Raw genomic sequence first — 14,430 nt, forward strand, 5'->3', positions numbered from 1 at the left:
GGTTAGTTAGGTTTAATTAGTTCTAAGTTCTAGGCGACTGATGACCTCAGAAGTTAAGTCGCATAGTGCTCAGAGCCATTTGAACCATTTCTTTGTGTCAATAGTCTTCAACACTTGTTTGCTACCTGCACTACTTATGTCAGAAGGTACAAGAAGCTTTGACACTACAGCCGCCTTGACACATTTGTAACAAAGAAGTGTACCCTCAATGGCCTGAAGCAACATGAGAGTTGCCCCCTGGCAGCCGCGGCATCATAGCACAAGTTTTCCATCGAAAGCCAGTCGTTACTATTATCAACAACGACGAGATCATAGGTAGTGTCTTATGGAGTGACAAAAAGCGCGAAAAGCTTCATACATATGCCAATGTGGAAATATCTGCCCACAGCGGATGGACAGTATCATTAGGGCTGAAATGGCTAATATTGATTTTTAATGAAACATATTGTTGTGTCCATAGTTGGCACGACACGGTTCGGCTAACTATGAACACTCAAAATATTTAGTAAATGAATAAAATATGATCAGTGTTATTTACAATATGAACAGAAAATGAAATATACATGAATTGGTATACGTGAGTCTGATCCAGTAATGTCGAGCACTGTATGCAGTAGTCTCACTGCGATTCTCCTGTGATCAGAGGGTCTAACGCGGTGATCGGCGTCTTAAGAAGACGTGAGGTCGGATGAAATGAGAGGAAAAAGGCTCCACAATCCCACAGGTGGTCTGCTGTGAATAATGGATAATTTTAAAGACGCGCTTTTGGTTATAATACATGATCCTTTGATTTACGTCACAAACATGCGACATGCGACATGCGACAACAAAGTAATGAGACTGGCTAGAAAAAACAACATTTCTCACATTTTTAAACAACTTCTCTGGTATCACCTTCAAATTATCACCCTTGTGCCTGCTCACACACACTCCATCGGTGTTTCCATTGTTCATAGCGTCTCTAGAACTCATCTTCTGGCATACCAACACAAGCCCTTGTTACAGTTGTTTGGATGTCCTGCACTGTTGCGAAATGGTATCCTTTAACAACTGACTTAACTTTTGAGAATACAAAAAGAATTACATGGAGCCGTGTTCAGTGAATAAGGGGGTTGTGGCAGCACTGCAATGGACTTTGACCTGAAAAACACCCGACAGACAGTGCAGTACGGGATGGTGTGTTATTGTGATGCAGGATCCAGTTTTTAGCAACGTGTGGACGAATACGACGGATCCGTTTTCGAACGCGACCACTGTCAGTTGATGTTTTGTTCATTCTATTATAAGAATAAGATGTGATGCAGAATTTGCTTTCTTCAAAATTTATTTGTAAGCACCGAGTTGTTTTAATTTAAGTACATAGTACACAAATTTACAATCCTTTTCATTAGCCCAAAGTTCAGTTTCAAAGTACACTATAATTTGACTTCTGTTTCGGGTAACTTGAAACGTAGGATTGCGTTTCCGAAATTTTTGGGTTGATTAGAATCATTAATCGTCAGTGTTTATTCAGAAGAAGACCACCTCACACTGTTCTCAACTCAGGAGATGATGCTGTGATTAAAGTCCGTGAAAAAGTAAGCACTCGTTTATTTCGTATATATATATATATATATATATATATATATATATATATATATAATTTTATTTAGAAGAAAAATATTATCTTGATGTTCTGTTCAACAGATTTATTACTTCGTTACTACTGTCTCTACACCGAGGCGACAAAAGTCGTGAGATACCTCCTAATAACGCCAAATTAAGCGCAATGTCCTAACGGATACGTTCGTCGTACGTTCTACATTGATTTCTGCGGTTATTTCGCGCAGCGTTGCTTATCTATTACCACTGACAACTCTACGCAAGCGCCTCTGCTCGACGTCATTAAGCGAAGGCCGTCGAGCACTGCATTGTCCGTAGCGAGAGATAATGCCAAAAATTTGGTATTCTCGGCACACTATTGATACTCTGGAGCGCAGAATACTGAATTTCATACGATTTCCGAAATGGGATATTCCATGCGTCTAGCTCCAGCCACCATTCGCGTTCAAAGTCTATTAAGTCCCGTCGTGCGGCCGTAATCACGTCGGAAACTTGTTCACATGAATCACCTGAGTATAAATGACAGCACCGCCAACGACTGCTCTACGTAAATACTGGTGTAATGTTGTTCAGTACACCTTCCTCAGTCAACAGTATCTGTACTTATACCTGTCACATCCTGTATCTAAGATACTTTCATAAGCAACTGAATTAGAGAGAGATGCCATCGCCAAGACGAATAGGATTGGTCAGCGTGTCAAGCGGTGGAATGTCGTTAGCACTTGTACTGGCTATCGGCGTGACGCGAACAGAGGGCGGGCGAACTTCAGTCCATCTCGCGGCCGCGGCCAAAAACCAGGCGCTCCTACCGATGTGCTGGGCGCGAGCCAAATTATGCGGCGCATTGCTCCTCGGATTTACTCGGAAACGTCTATTGGCGGATTCTGTGCACTGTTGCACTACTGAATCAATCAAAAAAGGGTCGCTAGCATCTCTTGACACGTGAAACAGCGTGAAAGTTGTCACTACTAGTATACTAGCATAAATGCCCTGTAGCACTGCAACTACTTTCATAAAGACTCTAAGCCCACAAGTAGATGGGAAAACATTATCTGCAAACAGTGAGTACATCGCCTGCAGCTGGTTTCTAACAACTCTCGCCGACAATCTCTTTCAAAAACCAGGCAGTATAACAGTTCAAAGACAAAATCCGAGAAATAGAAAAACACAGCATTTCAAATTTCCAGCGGTCACAACTGGAATTTATTGACTCAGATTTCGCTAAGTTTGCCATTTTTATCAAGGGCCACTTGTAACTAGCTATCCGCTCTGATACGAGGCCTGTGCCTATCGAGCACATGCTCACTCACTAAACAGACGCACTCGCCCAGAACGGCGGGAGGACTGGATTCCCCACCCGCGCACAACGACGTACTTGCACACTCTTCTAGGGCTTCCGTACTCAGAGAGCAACTTTATTACTCACTGATGCTCACTTACTCCCAGTGTGACAAATTCGACACTCTTAAAACTTCACGCAGGACCTACAACTGACTTCCTACAGCCTTGACGGCTGCCCACCGACTCCTCGATTTCGCCACCTCTCTAGGCAGCTCCACGAAAATTGTTTTACATCCAGGCTTGCCGTCAACTAAGTTCACGAGCAGAATGCAGGAAAGTTCATTGGTCATTTCCGGATTGTGCTAATGATACTCCTTTGCATAGGGCTCCTTTTTCCAACGGAAAATACGTATAATCAGTAGATCCATCAAAAGTACACCCCTCAATTGTTACCCACACTGTCCGACCTCCACTGCACAGAAAGGGCTTCTTGGTCCATCAATTGAACAGGATTCAAAGTGACCCAGAACTGCCAGAGCGTAAGGACATTCCTCATTTATCAATGAGAAGGCTGACGCCCAGGAAACCTCCACTAGTCTTAGCGGAGCAACTACTAGACACAGACTTGAAGATCATGGCACAGTGGCGGACGGACTGGAGCGAAGACAACTTGACAATTCACTGATCCCCTTCGACTCTAGACAAAGACCGATTAGTTTCGAACTTCCCCAGCGACAGAGGAAAGCTCTTAACAGGATTCGAATATCACATGGAGTCTGCCAGGACTTTCTGTACAATTGGGGCAAATCCCAAACCCCCAGTATGACTGTGTGCTCTGCGTCCGACAGTAGATCTTATTGTGAGTGACTGCAACGTCAGAGAGTAGAGTACCGAGGGCCAAAAACAGATCAATATGAACTCAAGGATGCTTAGGTTTCCTGGATGGTTGGCTTGGACCTTAATATATAATGTTGGTGCTTGCTGCCCATGTTCCATAATCCAGTCAGCTTTATTTATTTCATTGTTCCTTTTATGGTTCAAATGGCTCTGAGCACTATGGGACTTAACATCTGAGGTCATAAGTCCCCTGGAACTTAGAACTACTTAAACCTAACTAACCTAAGGACATCACACACATACATGCCCGAGGCAGGATTCAAACCTGCGACCGTAGCGGTCGCGCGGTTCCAAATTGAAGCGCCTAGAACCGGCGTTCCTTTTATTAACTTTCTTGTTATTCATTTCAAGGTTCTTTTCATTTTTGATTTTAATGTTCATGCAACTGCTCATTTTAACGAAAACTTTAATGTTTCCCTTATTGGCTCCTCTCACAGCCCATTTTTTTCATGACACATTATGCTATTCGTTTTACTGCATGTTTTATATCTATTTTAAAACTAATGTACATAAAATTTTATGTACTTGTTTTCTTAGCTCTTCAGCTGGAATAGCTTAAATGTACAAAGTACCTTTCGTGTCCAAATGTTTATGCTGAATGATAAATAAATTCAAAAGTTTAGTCCAAATAGATGCTGAAGAACTCCTGCCATTGTAGGACTTCACTAGCTCGTACGCCTGTCCACATTCCATTCAAAAGCTTTACGGGCCCATCACTCAAGGTTGGACAAAGCTCCCTTTCCCCAGATACTGACAACCAGCCCTGTGTCCACAACAGCCAAGCAGCTGCGCCGGTAATGATATATTACACGCGATATCAGCGCATCTGATCGAGGAAATATTTTGAGTGACCGACTAGTAACACGCATCTCTCAGTCCATGCAACGGGTGCGCCGTACAACGATTCGGGGAAAATTTCCGCTGCTAGACTCAGCTGACGTGGGTACAAGCTGCTGAAGGCCACCTACTACAGCGTATTTTAACAGCGATTCCACGGGTCACACTGCACTAAATGACTTGTAAGCTCAGTTCAGGACAAAAGAGCCATATCGTCCAGGATAAGGGTCTGTCCGCCTCTGCAGCTGATCGTTCACTGAGGCTGAGTGCTACTCGGGGGATCCAGTTGAGATTCCCGACTGGGTCGGAGATTTTATCCGCTTGGGGACTGGGTGTATGTAGCCCTCATCATCATTCAATCATCGGCACGCAAGTCCCCTAAGTGGCATCAAATATAAAGACTTAATCTAGGTGGCCGAGCAACCCTAGATGAGGTATCCCGGCCAAAAATTCCTCCTGTTATGGTGTGCACAAGTCATCGCCTCACACCTCTGCTTTTGCTTATCACTTGTCACAGTGTGCAGCGATTTGCATGGGTTGCTGTAACACATGGGACGGACGCTTCAGGTATGAAGAAACGTCACCGAACACATTGGTATACGATGATAACAGCGTATGAGTACTTTAAAAACCACACGAAGTAAAGACAAACGGGCACCTTTTTAGTCAGTTGACGGAGGATTCCCGTGTCAGTAATTTTCACATGGGATGAAATGTGGCCCTTTCTGCCGATATCTTAGGGGAGATCTCAGCGCTTTTGAGCACATATTGGGGTCTACTGGCCGAAGGGCGTATTGTTTCGATCCATGTCTGACTAATCAGTCTGAGTGTGGGCGCTAGCTGAACGGTCATGCATCATGATGGCTCCGCAGTGCTTTCGGTGTCTCGTGGGGTTTGTGACGCCGTCATCCTGGCAGAAGGGATATGGGCTACAGGCCACTACTTATGGGTCTCTAATACAGTTATTCACGAGTCTCTGCTGACCAGAAATGAATGCTTCAAATATGTGTGCAAGTCTATTTTACAAAATGTTTTCAGATGCTTTGTTGTTGTTGTGGTCTTCATTCCGAACACTGGTTTATGCAGCTCTCCACGATGGTCTATCTTGTGCAAACTTCTTCATCTCTGCATAAGTGCAGCCCACTGTACATGGTCGCAGCCAGTCAAGGAATATTTTAGGCAATTGGTTTAAAAAATTTATTTCAAAGACCCAGTAAAATCTTTACATGTGTTCTCCCCGAGTAACTTACGCTGTGCCTACGTGGCATAAGTCGCTTGTCTTTCAAAACCGAGGCAGTGCTGTCCAGTTAAAGGTGCTGACAAGAGACGCATTGAGCCCTCTGCTCAAACTGCCAGCGAATTCACGCCATTGGTTTTAGCCAATAGCGTGCGCGGGATACCGATCACGTGTGTGGACGCCGGAGTGGTCTGCGGTGCAGAACACACTTGCTTCTCTCTCTTGTAATCCAGACCTCGAGCAGAACAGACGTCTTTTCGGAAGGCAGAGCCTCTGGCTCTGCTTTTCACGCCCGACCACCAACGTAAGTTAACATGAACCGCTTCTCCTTCCATTGCCCATTTCAATTAATTGTTCGACCTCCTAGACTGGCCTAAACCTGGTAACTTCCGACCCCAGGCGCGCCCCTTGTACACTGTGCATTGAAATACATCCTCTTTATTGTACCTAATTTCCTGTTTTGTTATTTAACGGCAGCCCTGGATGCCCACTCTCTAATCCTGACCGCTCGACCGCCTGCACCCTGTCGTCACGAGGCACATGGAACAACCGCCTCCCCCCTTTCCCAAACCTTGTATACATTTACAACTGGTGACCAGAAGTGGGATCATATACATTTGCACCACATCCATTTGAATCTGTTTACAGTAGTGAAATCTTGGTCTCTCTCAATAACTTTTACTCAACACGTAACACTCAATTACGAAACTGACTATTTCTGGATGTCTCTGGGTTTGTCCTACCAACCGATCCCTTCTTTCAGCCAAGTCGTACGGCACTTTTTTTCCTCTGCAGTTCGACTCAGTGCCTGTTCATTAGTTTCTGAATTACGTATCTAATCTTCAGCAACCGAGGAGGTAAAAATTTAGTTTCTGAGATTTTCTTCAGTTTTTGTTGTTGTTGGACATGAGGTTGTGTTTCGTGAAGCAACTGCAAATTATTCGCGTTCTACACATTTAAGCGCTGTATAATGGAGTAAACCTATTTGGAATATATTGTTAATTTTTCAGGTACAAGATTTTATGGTAATTAAAATGCTATACATTTTTAGAACCATTTATATAACATGTGGACAGGTGAGCCTACTCCATCAGTCGTGCACCATCTTGTACCTTAAAAATGAAGAAAATCTTTTATCATGGAACATGTGACACTTGCAAATGAACTGAGTTTCTTTAATGTCTTAACGATTTTACCTGTCTTGAAAATGGAAATTTGAGTTAGTTTCCAATAGCTTCTGTTTGAAAATGTGTTTAATTTGTAACGGGTTTTTGATAACACTTCTGCTAAATTTGATGTCACTTACTGATTATTTTTATTTAGCAGAGCGATAATGTAACAGATAGACTATAAAGCGCAGTATCGCCAAGATTTTCCCGACTGCAGCACTTTTGAATTTCAGTCAAATTTTTGTTCCTAGTGAGAGGTGTCGTTGTTGCGTGCATTCCCTATGATGCACAGGACCATACTCTGGTCACCAACGGAGAGACGAACCACCCCAAATGATCATGTACAATTAATTTAAGACAAGGATACCGTCACACAGTGGAAACGCCTTATTTAAATGAATATTAGTAGAGGTGGTCCAATTATGTGTGAAACAAATGGATAACACACCACCCACATAGATATATTAATGGAAGGAGAGGTCTTCTAGCTCTGAATGGAAACAAATGATCACTATAAGAATTAGATTTATTGTCCTGAAACAAGAGACTGATACATTAAAAAGGACCGTTGACAAATGGACAAGGGATCATAACTCTAAAGTATAACCTTGGCACAGGTGCTAGAGAGGATGAAACAGTGTTTCGATAATAATTCGTAGACATGCCTAGTGACTTTACGGGTCGTTAGTTAAATGTAGAAAGCAAACCGAAAGGTCGGATTGAACACCATAAGACCGCCAAAGTATGCATCGAGAGCAACAAGCTCCTGAAGGTGGCGAATTAAACTTCACATATGAACGACACCGGCGGGTGCGACGGCTGGAGAATGTGATTTCGGCCTTCTCTTTGTACTTATTGCTTAAGTACGGACATCCTTCTAGTAGCAGCGGATCTCGTGTCTTCAGTATCTCTAATGACGTCTCACTCCTCTCCTAAATTCTGCAAAAGCGTAACATGAATTCTTTACTCTGCTAATCCGAAGTGTTTTCCTCCCGGCTGCACTGAAACTCAGCTGTTTTTCGTCAAATCAGAGGAACTCGCTGGCCTATGGCGGCAAATATCAGGAGCATCGACCAGTAAAACTCGAGTGAGGATGTTAAACAATCTCCTATTCTTGTGAATTTTCGTTATGTTGAACGAATGGTGCTCTTAGGTGTGCAGGGAGGTAGAAATTCTGAAGAGGGCCATCTGATGCTCTGCACAAAAACACAATGAAAAAGCACGTGCTGCCCAGAACGAATATGACCCGAGCAGATAGTTGGATTCCGAAAATTTAAGCTGGGCATTATTTCGAGGCATCGAAACGAACATCACAGCCTCTGAGAAGCCACGATAATGGACGCGAGCGCCGGTCTGGCTACACGAGACTGCTACTCTACTCGGACTGAACGGTTTTATGATGGCCAGCTCCTCTTAAAAGGATTGTTAACCCTTGCAGCCAACTTGTACACTTTCAACACTTGGAAGCCTCCACTGTAATAGAAAGAAAAGGTAAAGACACGGAACAGTGAAATTAAAACAGCCACTGGCCAACCTAATGCAGATCTGCAGTTACAGAGCAGTGTAACTGAACGACTATTTGATCAAGGGAATATGCATATCGTCCTCTGAAATACACTCCTGGAAATTGAAATAAGAACACCGTGAATTCATTGTCCCAGGAAGGGGAAACTTTATTGACACATTCCTGGGGTCAGATACATCACATGATCACATTGACAGAACCACAGGCACATAGACACAGGCAACAGAGCATGCACAATGTCGGCACTAGTACAGTGTATATCCACCTTTCGCAGCAATGCAGGCTGCTATTCTCCCATGGAGACGATCGTAGAGATGCTGGATGTAGTCCTGTGGAACGGCTTGCCATGTCATTTCCACCTGGCGCCTCAGTTGGACCAGCGTTCGTGCTGGACGTGCAGACCGCGTGAGACGACGCTTCATCCAGTCCCAAACATGCTCAATGGGGGACAGATCCGGAGATCTTGCTGGCCAGGGTAGTTGACTTACACCTTCTAGAGCACGTTGGGTGGCACGGGATACATGTGGACGTGCATTGTCCTGTTGGAACAGCAAGTTCCCTTGCCGGTCTGGGAATGGTAGAACGATGCGTTCGATGACGGTTTGGATGTACCGTGCACTATTCAGTGTCCCCTCGACGATCACCAGTGGTGTACGGTCAGTGTAGGAGATCGCTCCCCACACCATGATGCCGGGTGTTGGCCCTGTGTGCCTCGGTCGTATGCAGTCCTGATTGTGGCGCTCACCTGCACGGCGCCAAACACGCATACGACCATCATTGGCACCAAGGCAGAAGCGACTCTCATCGCTGAAGACGACACGTCTCCATTCGTCCCTCCATTCACGCCTGTCGCGACACCACTGGAAGCGGGCTGCACGATGTTGGGGCGTGAGCGGAAGACGGCCTAACGGTGTGCGGGACCGTAGCCCAGCTTCATGGAGACGGTTGCGAATGGTCCTCGCCGATACCCCAGGAGCAACAGTGTCCCTAATTTGCTGGGAAGTGGCGTTGCGGTCCCCTACGGCACTGCGTAGGATCCTACGGTCTTGGCGTGCATCCGTGCGTCGCTGCGGTCCGGTCCCACAGGTCGACGGGCACGTGCACCTTCCGCCAACCACTGGCGACAACATCGATGTACTGTGGAGACCTCACGCCCCACGTGTTGAGCAATTTGGCGGTACGTCCACCCGGCCTCCCGCATGCCCACTATACGCCCTCGCTCAAAGTCCGTCAACTGCACATACGGTTCATGTCCACGCTGTCGCGGCATGCTACCAGTGTTAAAGACTGCGATGGAGCTCCGTATGCCACGGCAAACTGGCTGACACTGACGGCGGCGATGCACAAATGCTGCGCAGCTAGCGCCATTCGACGGCCAACACCGCGGTTCCTGGTGTGTCCGCTCTGCCGTGCGTGTGATCATTGCTTGTACAGCCCTCTCGCAGTGTCCGGAGCAAGTATGGTGGGTTTGACACACCGGTGTCAATGTGTTCTTTTTTCCATTTCCAGGAGTGTGTGTTAGTGGATAGTATCAGATAAAAATGGCCACGTTACACAAGTTACATGACAATATTGTTTTCACATTTGGGAAAACCTTAATTTTCTGGAGTAATTTTTGTAATTTCATAAAAAGACTGCAGCACTTAAAAGTGAATGCCATCATTTAAAATGGGTAAGGAAATATGTTAAACCTCCATTACACGGCTGGTACAGTCGACATTCTGTAAAGTGTACCAAGGTACAAGACTCTCCCCTACCCCAAAATTTCCAACTTAAAAGTATTTGGGGGTCACGAAGTCCGTTCATACTAGTTTCCGATAGTCACTGTAGCGCCATGTGTGTATAGTTGTTTTCCCCAAGTCTCATCATCATCATCATCATCATCTCAGCCTTTTCCCACGTTATGTGGGGTCGGCGTTGCTTTGCTGGATCCTTCTCTTCCATAACTGCCTATCCAGTGCTTCTTCTCTGAGACATCCTTTCTCCCGTAGGTCTCCTGCTACTTTGTCTTTCCATCTCAGTTTCGGTCTTCCTCTTCTCCTTGATCCTTCGATTTCTCTGCTTCCCACACGGTGCTCCCCTCATCTCTGCACATGTCCATACCATCTTAGCCTACTTTCTTGGATCTTCTTCCCGATGGGGCCCCACTTTCACTGTTCCCCTGATGTACTCATTCGTTAGTCTATCCTTTCGTGTCACCCCACTCATCCACCTTAACATTCTCATTTCTGCCACTTCCATCTTTTTCTCTTGGGCTTTTGTAATTGGCCAAGTTTCTGCGCTTTGACAAGGTCAAAGAGATATGGGCTGAGAGCAGATCCCTCATGTAGTCCCACTCTCGCTGGAAATGCCTTTTTTGCACCTGCACTGCTCCTGAATTGTGTCATTGCACCTTCATACATGTCTCCTACCACCCAGATATATTTTTCTGGCAGGCATTTACTTCCCAGACATCTCCATACCTCTTGCCTCGGCACCCTGTCATATGCCTTCTCAAGATCGATAAAGGCCATATGCCGTTCGGCTTGTACTTCTCTGTGCCTCTCCATCAGTTGCCTTAGTGCAACTATTGCGTCAGTTGTTTCCCCCAAGTCAAAAATGGTTCAAATGGCTCTGAGCACTATGTGACTTAACTTCTGAGGTCATCAGTCGCCTAGAACTTAGAACGAATTAAACCTGACTAACCTAAGGACATCACACACATCCATGCCCGAGGCAGGATTCGAACCTGCGACCGTAGCGGTCGCTGGGTTCCAGACTGTAGCGCCTAGAACCGCACGGCCACTCCGGCCGGCCTTTCCCCAAGTCCAAAAGAGCAATATTAGTAGAGTTCTACTACGTCATCCAGCGTATTTTGATCGTTTCCAGACGCTGACAAGTTTTTGTGTTACGGGAATTGCTATTCGCAATGATCTCTTCAACCTCTCCGTCTTAACTAGCTACTCACAGACAATATAAACTTTATAAATTCGATTTTGACAGTGGAAATTACCGTGTAGCTGAACGCCGAATATGAGTGTTGGAGCGTGGGCTTGGTAGAGAGGTTTGGGACGTCGGCAGCATAGTCGATAAGGTGCGTGGTGATGCAGGTTTGCGATGTCGGTATGTTACAGGATATTCAGGAGAGAGGACATGGCAGAGCCACTTGGCACACCACCAGTGGCGTAAAAGATATGGCAGCAGGCGTTGATTGTGACATATGTGGAATAGTTATGGAGAAAGAATGTTATTAACTTGGAGCGCGTAATTTTCTAAGTTGAAGAGATGATCGGGATGCAATACCTGTTTATAGATTTTTTGTTATGAAATTATCTGGACTAGCTTTGTAGATCAGTATTTCGCATACCAGAAAAGCTCTATCGTTAAAGTACCATTCTGCATCCGCGATTTCTTTTAAACTCTGTAAAGTGACCTCAGAACATGGCGAGAATGACCATCACGGTGCTAATGAGTCAGAAAGAACTCAGGCTGTATATCTGGATTGAGAAATAGGTATCGCAACGGAAATGTATTCAAACAATCTTGTCAACGCCCTCTCTTGATTACAGTCCTATCAGCTGTATACGAACAATGAGCTCTAAGGTCTTGTTAGTGACAAAGAGGGCGTCATAAGACATGTGGCCATCGACTTCAAGCACACATGCACAAGCTCGTCACGAAACGTATGAAAGAGACAGAGAGTTACTACAAAATCTACACACAAACTTATCTCCATTGTACTGTTTGCTTAAGTAACAATTGTGATGCAGGAGATAACATCGCTAGAAACTTACTACGATCATATGTGACTTTGTATTACATAATACGACAGCTCAAATGTTCTCTGTGGTCCACAGTTACTACTGCGTCTGCAAAAAGTAAACAGAATCCAGTCACTCTGATTGTCATAGAATGCACCGTACAACTTCTCATAAGAGAACTTCATCAACTCGACCTTGTATATTCTTGAGAAAAAACCACACGAGCTAGATATCAACCTCAGAATCGATCTCACACGAAAATTCGGGCCATTATGCAGTCACTACGCAGGTATGGCCCTCTCAACATACAGCTTTTAAACATTCGGGCGCTCAGGTTGTTTGTCACGTGCCCCGCTTTTTTTCATGTTCGCTCTTTTTTCTTCTGTCACTAGCAGTAGACGTTTTACCGAGAACTCTGATTTGAAGTCTTAACTACAGTGTGTTCACCTCATGTCCCTTCCTGTCTGGTTTGTTTATGTACATGTTGCCAACCTGCAGAATTATATGCTGAAAACTAATGTTTGTTTATTTTTGTTCTCCTTATATCTGTATGTGTGTGTGGCTAGCCAGTGATAGTTATAGAAAGTTGAAAGTGAATCCAGTAGTTGTCAGACAGTGGTTGAAAGATTGGTGTTCAGCTGATTTCAGTTTTGGTTTAAATGTTTTGTGGAGGAGTGCATGGAAGAGTAAATTCACTGCTTACATTAACAGATAAAATAGTAGAATAGTATTTCAACAGATGATTATTATCAGAATACTATCACCCAACCCCTTTGTCCTCACTCTTTGACGCCCCATAATACGTCCTGTCAACTAACCCCTATTGTTGTCAAAGTTGTGCCGTAATTTCCTCTTCCTCTTCTATTTAATTCCGTACCTCTTCTTTAGTCACACGATCCTCGTATCTAATCTTCAGCATTCTTATTGATCACCACGTTTTGAAAGCGTCCGTTGTCTTCTTGACAGAAGTGTTCATCGTCCACGTTTCACTTACATACAAGGCTGCACTCCACACAAATACCTTTGTAAAATAGTATCCAACCATTAGAATTTATATTCGATGTGAACAAATTTTCTTTTTCAGAATGCTTTTCTTGCTATTGACAGTCTTCAGTCAGGTTTGCGTCTGCACCAGGAAATGCCTTACAATTTAAAATCTGGTTTCGAAAACTCTGTTCCAAATTTATATTATTCTTTCGTGATTCTTAAGCAAGGTGCTGGCGATAATTACATTATGCTCTGTGGGAAATTCTATCAGGTGGCTTCCACTTTCATCCCTTCCACCTAGCCTTTGTGTTCTTACTGTTTTCGTGTACCTGCTACTGTATCACATTTTAAATTTTTGTCTCGCTTAACTATCTGAATAATCTCTTTTATCGTACGTTGTTTCAATCGTGAACGGTAGTCATCAAATCTGTTTATGTTGAAATGAGAAAACATGAATAATGAAATATGTGAAAGAGTACATTGTACAGAAAATGAAAAATTGGTATGTCTTCACCCAACTTCGTCTTTCCTTCGTGTAGGTGTAAGACATAGTTATTCAAACACACTGGTCGTTTCGGTGGGTCCCACCCCGTACCTCAGTGGCTGTCCGTCATTGGCTACCGCTAGCGTCTGCCGCTTCCAGGTGGGAACGCCAATTCCGCGAGCCGCCGCTTCAAAGCGGAAAACGCTTGCCGCTGCCGTTGCCGCACGCTGCACTGCCGCGCATTAGTGGGAACCGGCCTTTACCGCAGCTGCCTAATGCTCGAACGCGAAGTACCGTGCGCAGAGTTTAGCAAGAGGTTAGTTAGTGTTAGTGGTACCGGCGAACCCACAAGCTGTCGTGCGACACCTCCGGGAGCGGTATGGAATGACGGCTAAACTGCGGCGATTAAATGTCAAAGAACTAGAACTCTTGAAAGTCGTGACCGGTAACCATCAATATTTGCGGTTATTGGACGAACTTCTATACACGGTAAACGATAGCACATGACGCTTTCTTTATTCTTATCCTTATATCTTTCAACTTCGTTGCAGACATCATAGACAACTTCACAGATGAAGGTGTAATAAATGTAGAAGAAAACAGTGGGTTGACGTTGGGTGCATGTGTACAAGAGGATAACGAGGGCGATAATGAAGCTATCATTGCACCAC

The 14,430-nt window shown here is 44.6% G+C and overlaps 1 protein-coding gene across 1 annotated transcript in view; it reads left to right on the forward strand.

Moving 5' to 3' along the window:
- The window catches only part of LOC124722965 (metal cation symporter ZIP14-like), a 214,037-nt gene that overhangs the window by 63,467 nt on the left and 136,140 nt on the right, over positions 1–14,430 (forward strand). The window lies entirely within an intron of this gene.

The sequence above is a fragment of the Schistocerca piceifrons genome, chromosome X, assembly GCF_021461385.2.
Source record: "Schistocerca piceifrons isolate TAMUIC-IGC-003096 chromosome X, iqSchPice1.1, whole genome shotgun sequence".
Classification (NCBI taxonomy): Eukaryota; Metazoa; Arthropoda; class Insecta; order Orthoptera; family Acrididae; genus Schistocerca; species Schistocerca piceifrons.